A 7,183-nucleotide genomic window follows, 5' to 3' on the forward strand; every position below is an offset into this window, starting at 1 on the left:
ATGGAAAGATAACTAAATTATAAATTATTAAGCACTTATCAAGATCCCTATTTTTTAGGAATTTCCACACGCCATGATCAAGTGATAGCGTGGGGCTCCTAGGCTATAAAAGGACTGAGGATGATAGTGTTATTTTGATGATAAACAAGTAATTATCTAGAGCATGCTATAAGTTAAATTGATACTTCATTTATAAGTTCATTACTCTCAGTACATTTGTTTAATTGAAAATATATATATGGTCTTGTTCATTTGGATGAATCTAACCTTAAGAATGCAGCAAAGTGTGGATTGAGTCGACCCATAGGTTGATTGGGTCGACCCCGGCACATCTGGGAATCATCTGGCACACTCCTGCAAAAACAGCACAAATGAACAGTGAGTTGGGTCGACCCAAGGTAAGCATGAGTCAACCCAACCTCCAAAGAACCTCAAAACACAAAGGAAGAATGCTCTCTGGATTCACTGAGAGGGTCGACCCACACAGTGGTTGAGTCGACCCAAGCTTGAGTCGACCCAAACTCTGAGAGGGTCGACCCAAAGGGCAAGACAGAAAGACAGATAGAAAACGGTTCTCTGGAATTACTGAGAGGGTCGACCCAAGAAGAATTTGAGTCGACCCAAGTGAACTTTGAGTCGACCCAAAGAATGGTTGGGTCGACCCATGGGAAGAAAGGCTGAAATTGAGGTTTCTGTGGTTACTGAGAGGGTCGACCCAAGAAATGGTTGAGTCGACCCAAGGCAAAGTTGGGTCGACCCAAGGACAGGTTGAGCCGACCCAAACACGGGCTGAACAGTAACGGCTAGTTCTGCAGATGTACTTTCTGTCCTTCCCAAGGTATGTAACGGCTAGTTTTTTCAAATCTGACGAATGGGGCTTGTCCAAGGAAGGTTGAAAACTATTTAAAGGGGCACTATTCATCAGAGGAAACAACTTTTGAGTGGGATATCAAAGAAAACACAAGAAAACAAAAGAGCCCTAATCTCCTTCATCAAGAGCTTCATTCAAGAATCAAAGAAAGGGATTGAGCACATTCAAAGAGGCATCAAGAGCTCCTTCCCCCCTTGAAGAGTGAAGCTTCCTTGACAAAGAAGAGCAAAGCGACTTCAAAGCGATAATTTCTTTCTAACTCTTCTTTGTAGTTCATATTGTTTTATATGCTCATTTAGGAGTTTGAATCTTTTCTTTTTATTTGTTAAACACTTTGTAAAGGTTCGTTGGTGAGCCCGCAAAACCAACAAGGTTTTTGGTGAACCCGGAAAACCAAAGTTGTATAGGTTCGTTGGTGAGCCCGCAAAACCAACAAGGTTTTTGGTAAACCCGGAAAACCAAAGTTGTATAGGTTCGTTGGTGAGCCCGCAAAACCAACAAGGTTTTTGGTGAACCCGGAAAACCAAAGTTGTATAGGTTCGTTGGTGAGCCCGTAAAACCAACAAGGTTTTTGGATTGTGAGCCCGGAAAACAATCCAACTGTAATCCGTGAGATTATAGTGAATTCCCAAGGGTACGCTTGGGGAGTGGACGTAGGTGCTAAGGAGAGCACCGAACCACTATATATTGGTGTGTTTGCATTGTGTTTGTGCTTTCATTTTCCCTTGCTTTATCTTCTATTCTTGTATTAGCTTAACTCACTCAAATAACCTAAGAAAGCATCCACCGCACTTAATTACGAAAGTTTTTAAAAGCACTAAAATTTAGAAGAAACCAATTCACCCCCCCTCTTGGATTGTCACCTTGGGCAACAAGTGGTATCAGAGCCAGGTTCTCTAATAGTGCTAATTGATCTAACAATCAAGAGTTAAAGATCATGGCAACCCAAGTGGGAGGTACAATGAGTGAGGGGCAATCCACGAATAGACCACCTCTATTTAATGGCACAAACTATGCATATTGGAAAGCTAGAATGAGGATATTCATTCAAGCTTCAGATTATGAATTATGGCAAATAATCACTAGAGGACCTCACACACCCACACTCAATATAGAAGGCACTATCATACCCAAACCAGAAATGGATTGGAATGAAAATGATAGAAGACTAGCACAATTAAATGCAAAAGCTATAAATATACTTTATTGCTCTTTAGATGTAAATGAATTCAATAGAATATCCACTTGCTCCACCGCCAAAGAAATTTGGGATAGACTTGAGGTCACACATGAAGGGACCAATCAAGTCAAGGAATCAAAGATAAACATATTAGTACATAAGTATGAATTATTTAAAATGGATTCTACCGAGTCCATAACTGATATGTTTACTCGTTTTACTGATATTATAAATGGGCTTAAAAGCTTAGGAAAATCTTATTCTAATTCTGATTTGGTGCGAAAAATTCTCAGGTCTCTACCAAGAAATTGGGAGGCCAAGGTAACCGCCATACAAGAAGCAAAGGACCTCAATACACTACAGCTAGAGGAGCTTCTAGGGTCACTCATGACCCATGAGTTGACTATGAGGCAAAATTCAGAAGATGAGGTCAAGAGAAGAAAGCCTATAGCCCTAAAGACTACCACCCCTAGACAACAATCTGAATCAGAAGATTCAGATGATGATGAAGATATTGATGAGGAAGGGATGGCAGTACTTGGCAGGAAATTCAGAAAATTCATGAGAGGTAAGAATAGATTCCATAAAAAGAAGCCCTTCTCTAAAGGTAACTCAAGCAAAGAGAAGGGTAAGGACAAAGAAAAGGGTAAGGACAAAGAAAGGGAGAAAGAAACTCCCATTTGCTATGAGTGTAACAAACCCGGGCATTATAAGATAGATTGCCCAGATTTGAAGTGGATGGCAAGAAAATTGAAAAAGAAGAATTTTATGGCTGATTGGAGTGAGAGTGAGGAATCAAGTTCAGAGGATGAAGATCATCAAGACACGGCCCAAATATGTCATATGGCCAATGACGATGAGGTAGATTCTGAACTTGACTGTGATTTTACTGTTGATGAATTACATGATGCATTTTTAGAACTCATGGAAGAACATAAGAAAGTAATTAATAGAAATAAAGCTCTAAAAGAAGAAAATCAATCTCTCATTAAAGATAAAATAAAACTGTCTAATAACTATGAAACGTTAAGTAGGAAACTTGAAAATGAAACCAAGAATCTAATTGCTGAAAATATTAAGTTAAAAGAAGATGCTGAAAAGTATAAATCCTTGGTAGATAAATTTACTCTTAGTTCTACCAAATTGAATATGATACTTGATAGTCAAAGAGCTGTATATAATAAGGCTGGTTTAGGTTATAGAACAAATACAAAACAAAAATTCTTAAAGAATATCTTTGTAAAAGCTAAAAATGAAAATGTTACTTGTTATTGTTGCAATAAGATAGGACATAGAGCATATGAATGTAACTTTAGAAAGTCTAGTCAAAACAAATCAAGTAATAATCAAAAGATTAAATTCAAGAAAGTTTGGGTTCCAAAAGGAACATGGAGTACTAACCCTAAAGGACCCAACTTAGTTTGGGTACCTAAAGTTTCTTCTTGATCTTGATTGCAGGTGTGTCTTACAGCTGATAAAATGGAAAAATGATGGTATCTAGATAGTAGCTGTTCAAGACACATGACCGATGACGAAGATCAATTTATCACTTTGGAACCAAAGAAAGGTGGAGTAGTTACCTATGGAGACAATGGTAAAGGACATATCATTGGAAAGGGTAAAATTTTCATTGCTCCATCTGTTTTTATAGAAAATGTTTTGTTAGTTAAAGGTTTGAAACATAATCTTCTTAGTATAAGTCAATTTTGTGATAAAGGATTTAAAGTTACATTTGAAGCATCTGTATGTATAATCACAAATCCTAAAGATAATAGCATTGTACTTGTAGGACAAAGGCAAAGAAATATTTACTTAGTAGATCTTTATGAATTAGGCAAGAAAAATGGTTTATGCTTAATTACTAATGAAGAAAAGAAGAATGAAACTAGTTGGCTTTGGCATCGAAGACTAGGACATGCTAGTATGGAATTAATATCAAAACTAGTTAAGAAGGAATTAATAAAGGATGTGCCAAAATTGATTTTTGAAAAGGACAAAATATGTGGACCATGTTCATTAGGAAAACAAACTAGATCATCTTTTAAATCGAAAAATGTAGTATCAACAATTAGACCATTTGAACTCATACATATGGACTTATTTGGACCTACTAGAACTACAAGTCTAGGAGGAAAGAAATATGGACTAGTCATTGTTGATGATTTTTCAAGGTATACATGGGTTTCATTTTTGGCACATAAGAATGAAGCATTTTCAGAATTTTTGAAACTATACAATAAAATCATAAATGAAAAGAAACTCACATTGGTAGCAATTCGAAGTGATCATGGCACGGAATTTGAAAATCAACACTTCGAGGAATTTTGCACTAAAAATGGAATATCACATCAATTTTCAGCACCTAGAACTCCTCAACAAAATGGGGTTGTTGAAAGGAAAAATAGGACATTGGCAGAAATGGCACACACAATGTTGTGCGAGTCAAATCTTCCAAAGTACTTTTGGGCTGAAGCTATAAACACTTCTTGCCATATTCTAAATCGAGTTTTAATACGACCTATAACTAAGAAAACTCCTTATGAACTTTGGAAGAATAAGAAACCCACTGCAAAATATTTTAAAGTGTTTGGATGTAGATGTTTTATCTTAAATAACGGCAAGGAGGACTTAAGTAAATTTGATGCCAAGTCAGATGAAGGTATCTTCTTAGGATACTCCACATCTAGCAAGGCATACAGAGTATTCAACAAAAGAACCTTAGTAGTGGAAGAGTCGGTAAATATTATATTTGATGAGTCTGATAGTGAGTCTGCTAGGAAAGAAAACTCTATTGATGATGATACAGGAATTATCGATTTTGAGAAGTTAAAAATTGATGACGTACCAAATCAAGATACGGGAGATGATTGCGTGCCACCACAACCCCAAGACGTGCCAAAAGAATGGAGGTATGCACATGGATATCCTAAAGACTTAATTATTGGTGATCCATCTCAAGGGGTAAGAACTCGATCTTCTCTTAGAAATTTAAATGATTATCTTGCTTTCGTTTCACAATTAGAATCTAAAACTTATGAAGAAGCTGAAAAAGATACTAACTGGATAAATGCCATGCAAGAGGAATTAAATCAATTTAAAAGAAGTAATGTATGGACATTAACTGAAAGACCAAAGCATAATTCAGTAATTGGAACAAAATGGGTATTTAGAAATAAACTAGATGAAAATGGAGTAGTTATAAGAAATAAGGCCAGACTCGTAGCTAAAGGATACAATCAGGAAGAAGGAATAGATTATGATGAGACATTTGCTCCTGTAGCTAGATTAGAAGCTATTAGATTACTTCTAGCATTTGCATGTTTTATGGATTTTAAATTATATCAAATGGATGTGAAGAGTGCATTCTTAAATGGTATTATTGAGGAGGAAGTATATGTAGAACAACCTCCAGGATTTGAAAATCATGAATTGCCAAATCATGTGTTTAAATTACATAAGGCATTATATGGATTAAAGCAAGCACCTAGGGCTTGGTATGATAGACTAAGTAAATTTCTGATTGATAATGATTTTTGTAGAGGAAATGTAGATAAAACTCTATTTCTCAAAAGAAAGGACAAAAATCTACTAGTGGTACAAATATATGTAGATGACATAATCTTTGGTGCCACTAACGATACTCTGTGCAAAGAATTTGCTGATTTAATGCATGGAGAATTTGAGATGAGTTTGATGGGAGAACTAAGTTTCTTTTTAGGATTACAAATCAAACAAACCAAAGAAGGCATTTTCATTCATCAAACTAAGTATACAAAGGAAATACTGAAGAAGTTTGGGAATGAAAATCATAAGGGAATTGGCACTCCAATGAATCCCACTAGTAAGCTAGACAAGGATGAAAAAGGGAAAAGTGTGGATATTAAGCTCTATAGAGGACTAATTGGATCCTTGCTCTATCTTACTGCTAGTAGACCCGACATTGTATTCAGTATAGGGATATGTGCTAGATACCAATCGGATCCTAAGGAGTCACATTTAAGTGCAGTTAAGAGAATCCTTAGATATTTAAGAGGAACTACCACCATTGGATTATGGTACTCGAGAGACTCCTGTCTAGATTTGCTTGCATATTCAGATGCAGATTTTGCCGGATGCAAATTAGATAGAAAGAGCACAAGTGGGACATGTCAATTCCTAGGAAATAACTTAGTATCATGGTTTAGTAAAAAGCAGAACTCAGTGGCACTATCCACAGCTGAAGCTGAATACATAGCTGCTGGTAGTTGTTGTGCCCAAGTATTATGGCTCAAGCAACAATTAGAGGACTATGGAGTTAAACTAGATAATATTCCTATTAAATGTGATAATACGAGTGCTATCAATCTCACTAAAAATCCAGTTCAGCACTCTAAGGCCAAACACATAGAAATAAGGTACCATTTTATTAGGGATCATGTGCAAAATGGAAACGTATGCATTGAGCATATATGCACAGAAAAACAATTGGCCGACATATTTACAAAACCATTGAGTGAAGATAGATTCTGTATGCTCAGGAGGGAATTAGGTATATGTGATCCTTTTATTGAATGAATATGAAAGGGAGCTAATAATGTCATGATACATTCCTCTAACTTCAAAAATCCCATGAAACATGAGTCAAATTTGTTATCTATAGATTCCTTACTCATGTATCATTGTTCCATAAAGAGGTTATAAGGATTGGAAGCAAGGAAAACTTTTTAGAAGCAAAAAGGGAGAGAAAACAAAATTTCTGCACTTGGGTCGACCCAACCCAGAACATGGGTCGACCCTACGTTGAGTCGACCCAAGAAAATTCTTGAGTCGACCCAACGTCGGGACCCCACTGTTATAAGGGGGCCCGAGAGCTCATCTAGGGCACTGTTTGCCCTTTGTCTCCTTCCGAAAAGTCTAGCCCCCACTCTCCAATCTCCACTAAACTCCTCCAAACAGTAGATTTCCTAAAGATCTTGGAGAAATGGGACCCAAACGAGCCGTAGCCAAGAAATCCGGAAGAGTGACCCGAGTCCAACAAAAGGAAAGGCATCCTACCGAGCCTTCTCCCGTGTCTCCACGACGTGAGGCACGTGCGGAGGTCCCTCCTCCTCCTTCCCCCTCAGTGATCCTTGCAAGATTTGCGGGGAGGCCGG

This window comes from Phoenix dactylifera, chromosome 18 (genome assembly GCF_051530095.1).
Source record: "Phoenix dactylifera cultivar Ajwa chromosome 18, Ajwa_hap1_PhDact_Kaust_v1.1, whole genome shotgun sequence".
Classification (NCBI taxonomy): domain Eukaryota; kingdom Viridiplantae; phylum Streptophyta; class Magnoliopsida; order Arecales; family Arecaceae; genus Phoenix; species Phoenix dactylifera.